The sequence below is a fragment of the Anomalospiza imberbis genome, chromosome 3, assembly GCF_031753505.1.
Source record: "Anomalospiza imberbis isolate Cuckoo-Finch-1a 21T00152 chromosome 3, ASM3175350v1, whole genome shotgun sequence".
NCBI lineage: Eukaryota > Metazoa > Chordata > Aves > Passeriformes > Viduidae > Anomalospiza > Anomalospiza imberbis.
The window spans coordinates 63,220,080-63,237,724 of record NC_089683.1 but is presented as its reverse complement, the minus strand read 5'-3'; the positions used below and the strand labels follow the sequence as shown (position 1 = coordinate 63,237,724).

The window sequence follows — 17,645 nt, the reverse complement described above, 5'->3', positions numbered from 1 at the left end:
CAGTCATTTATTAACATCAGCAAAAATCTGATGGGATATCTTTCATTTCCTCATAAGACAGATATCATGCAAACAGTTGTCAGTAAGATGCAGATTTTAATCCATTGTCCTGAATTTAATGCAACCTTATGCAAATGACATAATATGCATGGTTAGTATGCTAGGCACTGGATGTCTACTGTGGAGAAAACAAGCTTAAGTTAAGCAGATATGCCTTCACACTGCAGAATGTTCAGTTGCCAGATCGGGTCAGTGCTAGAAAATTACAGGTTCCAATATTTTAAATAGAGTCTTTGCAGAGAGCACCATTAAATATCTGCACAGATCCAGTAATTGGTAACTCTTGTCATTCCCTACAAACACTGTGTTCCTTCAAGAATAGCACAGTGTGATTAGCTCTCAGTAGATCGGCTGTTCCTTCACGAGCTCTCCGAGTGGCTTTTCCTCTGTGCATTTGCAGATAAAGCCACTGTAACTGAGCACAGCTGATGAGTCATCTCGCTGAGTTCTGTACATCTGTTCCAAAACAGTTCATTGTTTTCTTGAAAAAAGAACAAACTTCTATTTTTAAGAAAGTCTGGGTTCACAACATTGTTATTAAGGGAAAGCTCAGGCAGACATCTTATAATCTTAGCTTGCGACATGAAGTGCACTCCTGCTGCAGCCCAACACTAATACTTAGTCTAAGAATGCTTTTTTTTGACATTGTTTTTCTGTTGGCTTTTCTCTCTCTTACCTAAATGCAGAATTCAAACTGTGTTTTCCTTCCTAAATCACATTTTATTTCTAGGGATTAGGGGTGATTCAAAAGCAGTTGAAAGCAGAATGCCGGAGTGCTCATCTAGTTCATGTACAATAGGACTCTTAGCACTTCTGCCCATTCCTGGTCTTTTGAAATGCAATATTTCAGCAGGCTATTTAGTTTACACTTTTTCAAATAACCATAGATACACACACCTAAAAGATCAAGAGTTTAAGGTTTCATTTAAAAATAGACACTTGGGTATTTCTGCACTATTGAGGAGTCATAAAGGATGATAAAAATGTATACTTGAGCTAAATAATGTACTGTGTCTTAAAATTATTAATTAGAATGGATAAATTTAGATATAGATACTGGTATACTATAACACAATGCTTAAACTTGAAGCTCTGTTGGCCAGAACTTAAATGTTTCCAGCTTGTTTAATATTGACTTAGCAATCATCAGAAGAACTTTACTGCTTATAAATGAAATCATTGGTTTGAATATTTGTTTAACTCCTAGACACTAATGTCAACTTTATGATTGCTAAGCCATTAGTTGGGTAGGATCAAAATCTGGGAATTGAGGAAAGAAAGCTCATCAGTCAGAAAAATTGGAGTGTAATTGATTCTGCCTTTGAGCGGGGAAATAGACTTCTTGACTTCAAAAAGTTCTTTGTACTGCTCTGCGAAGATCAGACTCTCAAACGCTAAACCTTAACACTTTTGCAAGCAGTAGGATTTTAATTTTCACAGTGAATGTATTATGAATTTATGAGGTTTTTAGGACACTAACTGGGGCAAACTAGCTTGGTAAAATGATATAAGTGAGCATACAGACACAAGTGTTGGTAGTTAACAGCATTCTTTGGAATACTAATTAAAAAGCCCACAGCTGTTGATGTTTTTCTAAGAGATCAAAGCAGGTGAAAGCGAAATGATAATGGTGGAAACCAGAGCTGGTCTGAAGAGTTGAATGGAGGTCAATATCTAAAACCTACAAAAAAGCTGGAGAGACTTTTTACAAGGGTTAGTAGTGATAGGACAAGGAGAGACTTTTTACAAGGGTTAGTAATGATAGTACAAGGGCTAACAGCTTTAAACTGAAAGAGGGTAGGTTTTTGGAAATTAGGAAAGAAATCTTTACTGTGATAGACTGCAGGTTGCCCAGCAAAGCTGTGGATGCCCCATCCTTGGGAGTGTTCCAGGCCAGGCTGAATGGGACTTTGAGCAACCTGGTCTAGGGGAAGGTGTCCCTGCTGATGACAGGATGCTGGAAGTAGATGGTCATTAAGGTCCCTTCCAGCCCAAGCCATTGTATGAGTCTATGTTTGCATTCTTGAAGGGAGATGTTGTTTGCAACACAGTTATACCCATAGTGAGGCTTAGACACTTATGCCTTCTGTTTGAAGATTAAAGTAGAAAGTAATATTTTGTTTGCAATACTGTAAGAATCAGAATATTTCGTTTTGAAAATGTCCCTTGGGCTTTCAGTTATGCCTTTTTTCTGCTGTGTTTAGGCACCATCAATGCAAGAGTCCATAAGATTTCACAGGAAGAATAGTGAACACCATCTGCCTCTTCATATTCAGTTTCTTTCAAGGCAAGGATGTAATAAAATCTCATAAACAGAAAAATTACCAAATAAAAGCTGACCTTTTAAAACCCACTGTCCATTCAGGAAGGCCATTGAGTGTTCTTCCAGTGTTCTTACAGCTGGAAAACAACATAATTTTATTCCTGGATGAATGCCCTTGTGTTGATGTTGTCCTTTACCTTAAATACCTGTCCATCTGGATACAGTTATGCATTGTAGCCAAGGTCCTGCTCAGTATTTGCTTCATTCAGATAGAGAGATCAAACTTTTAAACCTTATTTATTTTTTCTTCCCATAGAATTAATCTTTTTTCTTCTGAAATCAGAACATGCTACTCCAGCTGATACCTTTGCAAGACCTCTCACACAACATTCAGTGATTTCCCAGGCTCCTTGTATACTGAAAATGGTAAATGTGGTGTTCATGTTGCTGTTGTTGAAAGTGAGAATGAAGGGTTGTTTGTTTGAGAAAGTATCTCCAGGCTTTGTTTTTGCATTATACAACCTTCAGCAGTTAGGTAATGTTTTGAGATGCAACACCTTGGTCAGCCTGGCACTCCCACAGCTTTGCACAGCTGAGGGAAACAGACTGAAGTTGAAGTAAAAAATGAGATGTTATTTGTACCTTTCTGTCATTAAACAGGTCTTGAACCTTGGAATTTTTCCCCTACCTGGATTGTCTTTCACCCTTCACAGTCTAGACTTATTAACTTTGCACACTGCAAAGTTTGTACTGCTAATCTGTGCAATCTTAGGGAGAAGTACATCTTGACAGGTAGAGAAACTATTAAGCCCAGTTGGCCAAGTATCCATTTATTTCATTATCATTTCAAAGGAAAACAAGCATTACATGGCAATGCTCTGTGTGCAGCTACATGTATGCGGTTCATATCAAAGCTGTGTGCACACTTGTTTTCACACCTACAGAACAACTTTTGCATTAGTTTCCTGATTCTAACCAAATTTGACCAAAGGGTAAAGTTTACAGATTACGAACTTCCTGTAGGATTTTGGGTAAGTAGGTAAGAGGCTTAAAGGTGGGTATCAATTCCCTTCCAACTATGGAAAAAACTGCACCGTGAATTCAGCCTTTATGAGACAGAAAAGACCCCATGCTCTGAAGAAATACTTTATGAATGCTCAACCTTGGAAAAGTTCCAGTAATAGGTTATAGCTTAGATTCTGATGTTCATAAGAAAGCTTGTTTCCTTTGTTTTGGAGCTGAGGGACCCACTGCGTAAACTGTGTTAGAATTAAGCAAAACTGTGTGTCTAAGTATTTGACTTAAGTATTCTGCTCTCACATCTAGATCTGTCTCTCTTGAGTTCTTTGAAACTCTTTCTATTTGTTAGTCTGAGTGATCAATCACAATATATCTAATGCTTGTACAAAATCACAACTTCCACATCTGGCTGCTTGCCTTTGCACCTGATGATTTCTCTGGAGAAACTGTATAAATTAAAGACAGAAAATAAAGGGTATTGTAGAAGTAAAGGCATCACAAATATACTTAAAATACTTATAGTTCAGAGAAGAATAATGTATGGTCTTTACTCTTGGGGTTTAGCTGAGGATTTATTTAAGGATCCAGAAGAGACCTGACAATAGCGGAAAAGGAACACTAAAAAAAGAATCACAATTGTACAGTATGAACAGAGAAGTAAAAATGAATAAGACTCTCAGGCAAACTTGTGAGGTTTTGTAGCTCAGGAGAATGCTGTGGCTGTATCCATTCCCCCAGGCTTGGTCATTAACAACCTTTTTACTTGTGAAAACTGTGTAAGATTGTAGTGTGGCTATGGTAACATGCAAGGCACAGAACAAGGGAAGGAAGGCTTTAGATCAGCTAGAAAGCACACATGGTGCTCTGTGTGCTAGTAATTTTTTACAAGTATCAGAACTTTCATTACTGAAAACTTGCTTCTGTCACAGAATTTCTGTATCTCAGACTTCTCTGACCACTTTTTGTGCTTTTCTTACAGAAAGGAAAGAAAGATCAAATAAACAAACAGCTCTATCTATGAAATTTTATTTGCACTGATATTAATTGGGCAGGGATTTGGGGTTTTGCTCACTGGTTGTAACTCTCGTTGTCCCATGTGGCTTTGCTTTTCTTATTTTTCTTATTAAGCTCTTTTTTTTTTACTGGAACCCAGACACTGTGAATGTTGAACTGCCTGTTATGGATGAGTTGTATAAAATGAACTGAGATCTGACCTTTCAATGCTTCCTATGGAATTAAAAGCTATTGTAGAAGAATATATATATATTTTTTTAACTAGTACATGTACCCATCCTGTGGGAGTCTTCCTCTGCAAACATACTATTCCATAAACATCTCTCTCTCTTCCAACTCTCTATGGCCCCTATCCCATGTGTATATATATTTTTTTTTTTTGCTAAAATCTTCAACAAATGTAGAAGCATCCTGGAATCAGAAGATGAAAAACAAGGAATATGATGGACATTTTAACAGACAATTTTTAATTTATTTAGAGATAAATTATCCTTTTACTACCTTCTCAAGAATGCTTCTTGGTCCCAAAAGGAGAAGGGAACAGAATATCACTCATAGTCATTTGACTGATTTATTTTTTGTTGTTGACTATGGAGTGATTTGCTATGGTGCCAGTGAAATACTTTCAGCAGGAATTGTATTCCCAGTTGCAGGAAGAAGCAGGGAGAAAGTTCCCTATTTTGCATGGTCCTGTCTTCATCTGAAGCAGAGAGCCATCTATTCCTGTAAGCAGTGTCAAGTCTAAAAATAGACAGGACTAGGAAGCAAAAGAAAGCTTTGCTTCCTGCATTCATGCATCAGCGAACCTGTGCATGGCCCATATTTATTTATTAAATAGCCTTACCTTTACATTATTAGTTTCTGTTCTTTTATCTGCAATAATGTTATTTTTATTTTATTAATCAAATCAGCAGACATCAGTTTAAGATGACAGAAAATTGGCTTTTAAAAACGTTGTTCTTCCCCCTCTCAGATTTGAAGAACTTGTCTTCAAAACTCAGCCCTCCCTGTCATATTCAGGATAACACTATTGTGTCCTTTGTCTGAGATTCTGATAAGCATTTGCTGCCTGCTTGAACAGAAAGACAGAACTCTTCTACAGCCCCAGTGGTATTCTGATATCTATTTTTTGTGATGTCTTTTATTTCTATGTGAATCTGAACTTGTGATGAGCTCTGTGCCTTCTCACAGCCTGTGCCCAACCCTTGGGTATATGATATTGGACACCAGTGTGATACCAAGACTCAGTAACTTGAATATATTTCTGTTGCTGCTTCAATCCCATTTGTCCAATCAGTACCAGTAATGTGTAAATTATGAAAAATACAGTTGTTAAAGTGGTACTGACTATCAACATGAGTTTTATAACCTCATATAAATACCTTTATATTATAAAGGTATTTATAATAAATACTTCATATAAAAACCTTTATAAATATTCCTGGGTATATTAGTTAGATGGACACTACGATTACAGTTTATTAGAAACTGTATAGATACAGAGGTTTTCAAGTCCTTTCTACCAGAAGAGTTGCTGACAAGGAAGATTGAGCTTTTTGAGAGATAACAATATTGAGATTTGTTCAGCTTCCAATTGGAGAAGGTCTGCTTGCACACAGGGTTCATTCCAGAGAGGTCCACACAAACAGCAGCCCTGTTTGGAAATCTGTCAATGCACAGGCATTTACTGTTTTCCCTTACAGACTGTGACTGGAGTGGAACAGAGTAACTAATCCATCAATTCAGTTTGAGCTTTGACGTTGGGCACCATTATCAGGCTCCATGGAAAATATGTCTTCAGCTATGGGAAAGAAATGAATAATCTTAATGCCTTCTTGGATGTGGAAAGTATAGTAAAAATCTGAGGGTTGGTCAAAGTATTTTCCATCAGAAAGCTGAGCCTTGAGAGAAGCAGGAGCTCTCAGATCTACCAAATCCTGCTGTTATTACTAAACATGCACACATGTGCACGCACATGTACACAGAGCTTGCAGGCAGTGGATGCCCTAAGCTTTTATAAATCAAGACTTCTGAACTATCAGCTAGCTGTGACCTTGTGTTTTGCTGGGGTTTTGACAATGGGGAGAAAAACATCTGACATATCTGATTAGAGACTTGCTGTAGATTGCAAAGTTAGTTTTGATTATTTCTTCTAAAAAATATTGCTTCACAAGGCAGTCTTCCTTTAACACATAACATTTTATCAGGTAAAATATTCTTACTCTGAGATTACCTATCAAAGACACCTTGAGAATTTTGTTATTAAAAGTGCACAGAATTTATGCTTATATAACTCAGTAATTGCAAGTACCTGAATGACCTGGAAGACTCTGCCTCATTTTAGGAAGAAATTTAAACTCCAGATTTTCCAACTTGCCCCAGATTCCCAGATTTAAAGAACTCCAATGCTTTAGAGCTTGCACATTGATTATAATTGAGATTTTTTTTACTTGTTTGACAATTCATGTAGGGACGAATAAAATAAGGTATTTGTCCTTCCAGACGTCCTATTCTGCCCCAGATGAGGTTGCTTCAAATGCCACATCTGCTCACTCTTCTCCCAGCAGCAGTTCCTGCCCCAGACTCCTGAGGTCTCCCTTGCTCCCTGTCCTGGCTTCCCTTCAGACTCTGCCCCAGGCCCTTCCTGTCTATGTGATTTACACAAGTCTGTCCTACCATCTCCTGGGGTGTATTGTCCATTCAGCAGGATAGGTGAAGCAAGCCCATGGTGGGGAAAGAAAGTGCAGCCTGCCTGCCTGTGGTGCCTCCTCATCTTCCCAGCCAGAGCTGCAGGTGCCAGTGAAGGGGTGAGCAAAGAGGTTTGCTTCTTATTTGGAGTGAACTCTCAGTCACTGGAGGGAGGGGTTTCCATCCAGGGTACCAGAGCTGCTTATTTCTCCAGGAGGCAAGGTTTAGCTTCCACCCAACTCTTTTTATATTCTCACATGACTCCTAAAAAGTTAATGGTGGGCAGCCATTTAAATGAAGGATTTAGGTGTTTTGGAAAACGTTATATTAATTTTTTCCCAGCTGAAATAAGGAGTTATTTTTGTTGAATATTTCCCTTTTCCCAAGGCTTGGGAAAGGTTTTGAATTGACAGCATTTTACTAACCTAATAATGCCATCTCCACAGATGGACAGGACAGTTTGATTTGTCAACTCAAATCCTGTGGAGAGTGAAGGCATGATAGTAAGAGTGAGGCAGTGGGTGTGGTTATCCTGGAAGCCAAAAGCAGAGCAGGCATGTCTCTTCCCAGCAAACATATCCATGCAGAGAGCTGGTCCAAGGAGATTCCTGTCCTGCCTTTGCTGCTGTGCTGTGCACTCACACCCTGCTTTAACACCAGTGAGTCACAATGCTTCATTAAAGTCAACAAGATGTGCAAGAGTTTTCTTTTTTTTTTTTTTTTTTTTAAGATGTGCATAAACCCAGCAAAAGCATTAGTGCTGATATTGAGCCTGAAATAGTCAGTCTTGCAACAATCAAACATGGATTAACTATACTTAGCTCTGCAGGAACATTTAGATCTTTAGATCAAAATGAGATACCTGAGAATAAATCTGTTGTAACTTTTATTTTGATCCCAGAAAGATCTTGGAATGAATAGGAAGCTTATTCTTGTTTCTGCATAGCACAGAATAATTGATTTTTCTATGGGTGATAATTCAAAGGGTGTTAGCCATAGTCTTAAAGGTCACAGACAAAAATTAATATCTTAGAGAAAATCAAGCTGATGTTCCATGAGTTCATTCTTTTCTACTTTAAAGCGTATATTTAATAGCATATGATGTTCCCTAACATTTAGCAGGTACATGTTTTGATTCCTTTTATTCAGGTTTATAGTTAAACATATCCATTTACACATACTGCTTTAAACACAACAGGATGGAAGCACTATTCATTTTATCCATCTTAAGCTTTTTGCATTTATTTTCATCTTTTCCCACTGTGCTAAGATCATCAGAAACATTAACATTTTTGATGCTGTGATGTAAATGAATCACCTCAATGTCATGTTGTAAGTCAGTATTTCTCTCCCCCATTTCCACAGTACCTTGGCTTTCTCCCCACCCTATTGACTTAGCTCACACCCCTAGCATTGCATAGATTTTATCAGTGGTGTTTAAATACACTACTGTTACTGAGGGGTTAAGCAGGTAGGATGATTGCACTAATAAAAATTGATAAGTAGTCAGGTTATCCTTCCTAATTTATTGCCATGGCAACAGACAGCACATGTGGCTTGTTGCTGAAGAACAGAATGCTAATAATCAAATGTGTCTTACCCAAATGAATATATAACACAGCTTACTAATACTGTGCCTTGACATTGTATACATTACTGAACAACAGCATGCATTAATTCTGCATCTAAGCTCCTTGATGCATGTGCTCTGGAGAACAGGAAAAAATGAAAAAGCACGTCTGCTACATCAAAGCTGTTCATTAAAGTAATATATTTTAAATAGTATATACAGTGAAAGATCCAATTCTCCAACACTTATCTTGTTTATTTCAATATGTGGTTGGTATACTAGAAAAATGAAGTAATGCATAGTCATTGTGAGATGGCATAAAAATAACCAACACAGCATAGGAGTTCAATTAAGCAATAATATCAGGGAAAAATGGTCATTACTAGCAGTTAATGGTTGGTTTGTTAGTTAATGGCCCAAGGCAAAGCTGAAAGCAGTTAAGCCTCTAACAAACTGGTTGTGAATTATGGCAACAATGGTTTTGCTGGGGATTTTTCCCCCATTATCATAGTTTATGATAGAAATAATGTATTTTTAAAGATAGTAGTTTTTACACAGGATGTTAACTGGAAATGTGGTGTTTCAAGGAAATAAAAAAAATTCTACCCAAAAGGAACAAAACCATGAACTTTAGATACATATGTAGTATGTATTTTATACATGTATATCCTGTATTATTTCATATTAAATATAAAAACTATGCTGTACACACATGTAATATATTAGAGATTATGTATGAGTGTAATTGTCAATTTGAAAATTTCTGTATCATTGAAAATCCACAGAGTTTATCTGTGTGTACATACACATATATACAGAGGCCCATATATGTATGGACATTCTCTGTGTTTACTTTATACACACACAGAGAAACACACAACTTTAGCCTTTTTACAAATGTCTTCTCTATATACTTCAGTCAACTGATAAGGAGAAGACAGAACACGAGAAAAAACTTTCAAAGTTGGTAAATCAGGTCATCCCACTCATCCCAGTGTTCTACAAACATAAAGCCTCTGGTTCATCTGAAATCATCAATACCATCATTGCTTCTTAACCTGACATCTTGTACCATACTCTTTTGCTTTGCATATAACATTAGAATCAATTTCTTTACAAAGTCTTCCTTTCTCTTAAAGGCCTCAAGATTTGCACTAACCAGAACAAGCTATGGACTCAGGAGACTTGAAACAGTTATGCTGGGGTGTATAATATTGTGTCTATTTTAATCTAAAGCTTTGTTATGTTAAAATGGATATTTTGCTCTTTATTTTGCTCATATGTTAAAATGGTATTTTGTTAAATTGGATAAAATGGAAATTGTTGGGATGCAAGTGCAGTCTTCCTCCAGGAAGCAAAATGTTGATGGGGTTTTAATCAACTTTCCAGAGACTTAAAAGTATCTTGATAAACAGAAATAGTTGGTGAAAATTGCCAGGATGTTACAGTAAAATAGCTTTACAGTGAATCTGAGGTGAGGCAATTTCAGATAAGACAGGAAACCATAAAACTGCCATGAACATAAAGCAAACAATATTTACAGTATGAGTACCATATATTCATTCTGAAAATTTTCATGATTACTGTATAGTGTTAGATCATTTATTTAGATGCTGGTGTAGGTAGGGTGCCAATTCTAGGAATGCTGAATTTAGACTAGATTGCATTCTGGTGCCAGCTATTTTTGTACTTGTAAAATAGTTTTAAATTGGATATGAAAAAAAAAAAAAAAAAGGAAAAGAAAAGAAAAAAGAAGACCTTCCCAGGATTTCCTGAGAGTGAAAGTTTCCCATAAGATCCTCAAAGGATAGAATTTTATATATAGGAACTTCAATTTTTTTTTTTTTCACTTTTGAAAACTGTTCTTAAACATGTATAAATATATGTAAAAAAAGATTTTAATTTTTGGATAAAGGTCAAAAAATGAACGGGTAGTCTTCAAATATGCATATACATTGTCTCAGCTTTGCCACCTTCCAATTTTTTTTTTTCAAGGGACTCTCAGCACTGTGAAATAAAATAAAAGAACCACCACACTGCATAGTCTCTTTGTAGACTAGGCTCATTTCTGAACACTGGCAATATTTTGTCCTTCCTGCTGTCCAGCCAAGTTTTCAACTAGTGCTTTAGGATACTTTTCTTCCTTTCTTATCAGGCACTTGAGACTCACCAGTGAGAGCTGCTTCTCTGAACCGGTGTTGCTGGGATTGCAAAGGAGTTGCTATTGTGTGGGATCTCTTTCAAGTCTGAAAAACAAGTAATTGAACTATGAGACAGTGGGAGGGTGGTGGAGGTGGGAGGAAAGACTCCTTTTTTTTTAAGCTACTGAATACTGTTATAAATACTTGTAGCAAGGAAAGAATTCAAAGTTCCTCACAGATACCAAACAAGTTTTATGGATCAATTTCAATCTGATGTACCATGAAGAAAAAGGCAGGACCACTGGGCTGAATCACAGAGCCAGGTAGGCACACTTAAATTATAGGATCAAGAAAAGACTATTTCTAACATTTCCTATAAGAACAAACTGCAGCACTATGTGTTCATGTTCCATGAGGCTTTACATTGGGCTCAAAATGTCAGAAACTACAGTAGTTTAACTACTTGAAAATGTTAGAAGAAATATTGCCTGCAAGCCCAGAGTCCTATTATCTTTGACAACTATCTGTACCAAAATAGCTCTTCTCCCAGTAGCAGTCTAGCTCTTCATCTATTTAAAATCATTGAGGTTAGGTCTAACCCAGTGATAATATTTCTATCCTTTTTTATTTTGTCCTTTTAGAAGAGCATTACAAATTCTAGTATCATCACTGAACACAGGTTTGGTTTTAGCATCTATGGACTAAAAGGACAGAAAATATTTAGTGGTAGTGACATGACAGATGACTCTGTCACTCCAAAAAAAGCAGCACCTTCCTCAGTAGTGCATCCTAGGGAAGATCACCATCCATTTTAACAGTGATTTTGATGTAGGAAATCAATAATGTGAAATGTACAGATTGAGATGTCTTCATTTATAGTTTTCTGACACTGGACTTCCAAATCATCACAGTAAAGAGCTGCAATTATAAAATGGCTGCTAGCTACCTCAGGGCTGTCTGTATCAACGGCACAAGGTGAGACTGGAATGTTTTACCAGCTGCTAGTAAGTTTTATAAATCCCTGATTCACTTACCTGAAAAACCTTTTCTCAAAAATCCTTGGATGCTATTGCCCTTTCTCAGAAAATGGATAGTGGATGAAAGAAATTTAGATTACGTGGACTGAACTACACCAAGTCTAAAGTGAACTTTGTAGATAAATGGACATTTAACACCACCTAAGTGAATTTTGGAGTTAGGAACTCTGAGTCAGTGCTGTATTTTGTTTTCAGTGTTACTTAGACATCAAGGGGGATGAGGGATGGAGGTATTACAAGGATGAGTACCTAAAATAACACCCGACTCTGCAAGTTCTCCACAATGTGGGAATGCAGAAAGCCAAATAAATAAAATGACCACTACTGAAATCATCCAGCAGAAAATAAGAACTTGGGGCATTGAAATAAGTCCTATATCAGACTGCAGATGGAAAAGGGATCCTCCAACTGTAAATGAGTGTGTGGAACCTCCCCTGATATAAGGAAAGTAAGCTAGATCAGTCAGATTTTTTTTTTTCATGTAAAACAACGTATAATGAAATCTAACAATGCTAAGAGTGTTCTTGTAAGATGTTGAAAGACCCAGGTTTAGTCACCTCTTTGAGACTGACTTTACCCGTGAGGCTGAATGGCCATATTATTGGTTTCATTATAATGTCTGCTAGATGTCAGATCTCAGGGGTTAAACTAGTATAAACAAAAACTTTCACTATCCAGATGAATATTCTAACCATTGAATTATTTGCTAAGAGCAGACAGTGGGTTTCATAGTTATCTTAATTCTACTCTGAATAAGGCTCAAAACCTCAAAAACAACAACCAGTTCTGACTTTTCTATAAAAATGGAAGACATCTAGGTAACAACATCCACAGAAACTTGGATTTCAAGGACCTTTATGGACTTAGACACCTAATGTATCATTTTGAGAACTAAGCCCTTTTCTGTATGCAGCCCCAGGGCCTTGCTGTACAAAGATGAAATAAAAAGGCAGCTCTATACCGTGGCTTGAAACATGTAGTGCTCTATATAGTTCTACTTTTCTGTATATAAAATGATAGCTAGAGGTATTTTTGACAATATTCAAGCACTAATTAGATGACTTCTCATTTTCAGACACACTGAGCAATTACACAAAAAAACCTAAATTCACTGAACAATGAGTGCAGAGGATCACTGAAAAATCACTCCCTTAGAGTTTGCAAAGCACTTTCATAAGTAAAGATGCTGCATAAGTGTTCAGTATTATTTTCTATGTGTAGATTATGTTGCCTCAGTTGTTTCACATTGTGTCTAATCAGGATTTTTCAAAAAATTTGAAAAATCTCTCTGTGTCTGGAGAGGAAAAGAAATCCAAAAGTCTTCTGTACATCTGAAAGTATTTTGTATCAGAGCTTGAGAGAAGTTAGAGTTAGACATGAGGACAGGGTGGGGAGAGAGGAGTTGTATTTGTCAGGAGACAGCAGCCTTAGGCAGTGAACTATTTGTTCAAACAACAGTGAGAAATAGGAGCGGAGAGTGAGAGTCATATATACAGAAAGTATCAAAATAGGGGCAAGAGACAGAAACAGGGACAAATATGATTCTGTAAATGAGCAGGGATGGGTAATGAAGAGAAAGCTGAGGAACAGAATAGTGGAGGATGGGAAATAGGGCCTTTCAATGGGAAATGGTAGGTGCTGAGGAGAAATGAAGCAATCAGAAATCATTACAGAACTGACTGCATGACCTTAATTTTGCCCTCTTGTGCATGCACACAAGTCTTATCTTTCATTATGTAATCTCATGCTATTTTTTCCCCAGGATGGACTGTGTCTCGGGAATGGCTCAGAGCTGTGCAGCGGAGGAGACATCTGCTGTGCAGCCTGGGCTGCAGGGAGACACGCCGTTCTTGGGAGTGGAGCTGCATACAGAGCTGCTCCTCAGCTACCAAAGTGTCTCTTAAAAGAAGTAAAAAAACATATTTTAAACGTAATCCTGACTGTGTCAGCAATAAGAATTTCAGACTAAAACCTGTACATGCTTTCTCAGAATACCCTTCTTGGTAATATAAGAGCTATGGGGCCTTGGGCTTCTTGATAGAGTAAAAAGCATTTTAATCCCAGAATGCTCTGAAATTCACAGATCAGGGAAATTCAGGGACTGATACTCAAAGCTGGGTTTCAGTATACTTCAGAGTGCAACGACATGACACCCAATGTCACACATCAGCAGAAGAGGATAGGACTGAATATTGAATAGCTGTCCAGTCAGGATATATAATATCCATATTCCATACAAAGATGTTGTCAGATTTATTTTAAGTGCTTTATAAAATATAGGTAAACAGTGATTCTGGGTAGACCTTGGAGAAGTGGGGAGAGAAAGGCAATGAGACTTTTCCCTTTTCATGTATCCCTGCTTTGTATGTTGATGGTTTTTTGCCTCAAGATTTTTCATAATCATCCTGATTTCCTGTTATCCGTTCACAGGCCTTTCTGTCTTATTCAGATCCCTCTTTTTCCACATTATAGTAGAGAAATTCCAATTTTCTTCCCATTGCCCAGGAGCAGCAGGTGCAGTGTTGGACTCCTGGCACAAGAGAGATATTCTCAATCCTTCTGGTCAAGGCAATGGAAGCCCTTGAGTTTTGACCAACCAGAATTGGAAAAAAAGCTCTGCTTCACCACTGCACCCTAGATTGCAAGTTACATAGTTTGGGTGGAATTGTCAAATAACTATTTTCCAGATCATGGTTGAAATAATAATATGAGAAAAAACATCATAATCTTTTTGAAGGCAACAGCAGTTGCGAAAATGTAATTTTTTTTAATTGATTGCAAAAAAAAAAATCTTATAGCAGGAAGATGGTGATATCAATTCCACTATAATTACAAAGTTGCATAGCAAGGAACAAACGTAAACACACTGATGAACATGATATAGGCATCTACAGCCTATAGGAAAACAGGAACAGATGCACCCAGTGCGACAGTTAACAGCTAGCTTCTCCCAGAAGATGAACAAATATTATTAGCCAAGATTTTTGGGAGATTTTGACAGTCTCCTACAGTATACATTTTTTCAACTAGAAAAACATTTCATTCACCTTTTGAAGATGTAGTGTGTCTACGTCTAAGCTATAATTAATACATCCATTGATTTTGTGGTAGGAATTGAATGCTTCAAAACCAAAGCTGTGAAATGGCAGAGGGAAGAAGTTGTAACTTAACAAGAGAATGAAAATAGTTGTGGCAAATATTAAATTTGGAGGCAATTCTGCTGGATAAGGGGAGATAAAAGGTGATGATTCTTGGAGAACAGCTGGCACCAAGTGGGACTTGCTGGATGAAGTTTGACATTGGGAGACTGAGACTGGCAATAGTAGAGAAAGGAAAGCAAGTGATGGAGGCAATCCTGGAGAACAGGCCAGAGTTGCAAGCTAGGGGGCAGATGGGCTTATCCACTGGAAGGAATACACAAGCTGTAAAATATGCCTTTAAAATAACATTAAAGTAGCAAAATAGCACAATGAAAAGCTGTAAAATACTGATTAAACCTGTGCAAGCACAATTGCACAGGTAATTGCAGAAGTAACTCCTAGGAGCTCTGCTGGGTGACGAAATCCTCCAGGACTATGAGCAGGAGTTCTGGGGAAATCACGCTTTTTAAGGGTGGTCATATAAGCAACCTGTACTTCTTGTGGTGGGAACCATGTATGTATTTCATCTCTTACTTTTCTTTGAGTGGAATCCAATCTCTGGCTCAGGCAATGAGTTTATAGCCATCTCTCATACACAAGAGAAAGAAATCAGAAAGACCCTCTTTTACCATTTTTAGCAGATGGTGTGTGTGTCTATCTCAATGCTTAAATTAATCCCATGCCAATTCTCTGATGCTATGGTCTATCTTTGTAAGGGAAATACCTGTTCAATTATCAGCTTCTGATGGAATCATTCAGTTCATTTCAGCAGAGAAGTAGGAGCACAGTCAGATGAGAACATTTTTAGTGGATGCTGAAAAATTGGAAGCAGCTATTGGGGTTCTGAAGGAGAGGTTTTACTGTGCACAAATTTTATTATGAAATAGAGAACAGTGGCTTTGTCTGGGTTGAGGCAAAGAAAATGGTCTCTGCTGCTGTTTGAAGCTACCCCCAGTTTCTATTTGCAGGTGATACAGAAAGTGAAAAGTGGCCAAGAGAGTGCCTCTTGGATATGAAGACATCACTTGTTTCCAACTTCTGGTTTCATGAATTGATAAATCTCTTGTTATTGGTAAGACTCTATAAATGAGAGTGAAAAAGGACCTATCCCACAGACTCATCCCTACCTACTGCCTAAAATAATAAAAAAAAAAAAAAAAAGGAAGAAAAAATAAAGCCTCTAAAGAGAAGAAATGGAGCCTTGTGCAAAGGTGTGCTCAGCACCTCTATTGTTTTTTCTTTGATTTTTCTTAGGCAGAATTAATTTTCTAAAATGCAAGTAAATCTCAAAAGGTGATTTTCCTTTGGAATGCAAATTGTTATAGTGATGCTTCCCATACCACTGAGGGAATATGGTAATGTTCCTATGCACCGATCCAACTATTTCCATTAATAGCAAGCAAATACTCATAAACTTATCTTCATGACCCCCTGTGAAACAGATAAACATTGGAATTGGAGTTATACTACTTGGGACGCTGAGGCAAAGTTTACAATCCATGGCCTTCCAGTAACTGGTGAATGCATTCAGTTTCTATTCAAACCTACCCCTGGACAGTTAGTGAACTGCTTATAGCTGTTAAAACTTACTTTTGTGGGGTCAGTAACTACATGAAATAAATGTATGGGCATACTTATGTCACCTTAACCTTGTTCTGAAGACCAAATTGGGTAACTATTTACACTGCTGACTACTGCATCTGCTTGCATGAGTGGCATTGATCCTCCCTATGATCAGCAACATTTTAGAGGAACAGAGCCTTAACATGTTCTAGCCCATTTCTAGACATGTAGTTTAGAGCTAGGGATAGCCTCCTTTGTCTGCCTGAAGGTATCCTGAGGTCATCTTTTCCTAGGCCTAACGGTTTTTTGAGATTTTTGGGTTGGCTGCACACACCCCAGAAATGTGAGTGAGAAGAAGAGGGATCCCAAGTTCACGCTCACATGTATGCTTGAGCTTTCTCTTCATCAGTGAAAATAAAGTTTTGTAGTATTGGGGTTGAGTCTTTAATTTCCTAGGTCTCTGTAACCTGCCTTTGTTGCATAAATTTATGCCCTTTCTGATGAACTTTTGGAGGGACCTGAGACCATCCCTCTGGGGACAGGTTTTGTCTTAGTTTTATTTGTGTATGCCAAGATTGGAGGCACTGCTGCCAGTGATAAACATCTCCATTTCAAAGGTAGAAGATGCAGGAATACCTACTGAGATATATGTATCCGTTGTATGGAATTAATGCTGTAGAAGAACCGATTCACACATAACGTTTCTGCCTGTAGTTTAAATTAGGGAGTGATTTTCATAATATTTTTTTGGTGCAGTGTGAAAGGAAATCAGACTTTGTGGGAGAAGTTTCTTACTCAGAAGAAGTGTCAATCTTTTGGCACTTAAATCTTCTCATATATAGTTAAAAATGAACTGTTGGATCTTTTTTAAACTAGAAACCTTTCTGACCTTAGAAACAGCAGTCTAATAATATTGTCTGTAAATGTATTTATTGAAATAAATGTTTTGTTAAACCTGTAAGTGGGAGAAAAGTTCATGTTTTATTGATCTGTTGTTCACTCTGTTTTGAACTTAGTGGTTTGGTACTAACCCTTCATGCAGATATTGATTAATATTAGAACAAGAAGAAAAAATTTTGGGGGTGGAGGGAGTTTGACAGACATGGTTGTCTAAATTTGTTGAAATACCCACTGAGAAAATCTCAGAGG

At 37.4% G+C, this 17,645-nt stretch overlaps 1 long non-coding RNA gene across 1 annotated transcript; it reads left to right on the top strand.

Annotated features, from left to right (window-relative positions):
• The first annotated feature begins 7,505 nt into the window (after positions 1–7,505).
• LOC137469930 (uncharacterized) lies at positions 7,506–16,019 on the top strand. Its single transcript, XR_010996800.1, has 4 exons — positions 7,506–7,704; positions 10,771–11,079; positions 13,556–13,702; positions 15,902–16,019. It is a non-coding gene; the product is annotated as an uncharacterized lncRNA (long non-coding RNA).
• The last annotated feature ends 1,626 nt before the right edge of the window (positions 16,020–17,645 follow it).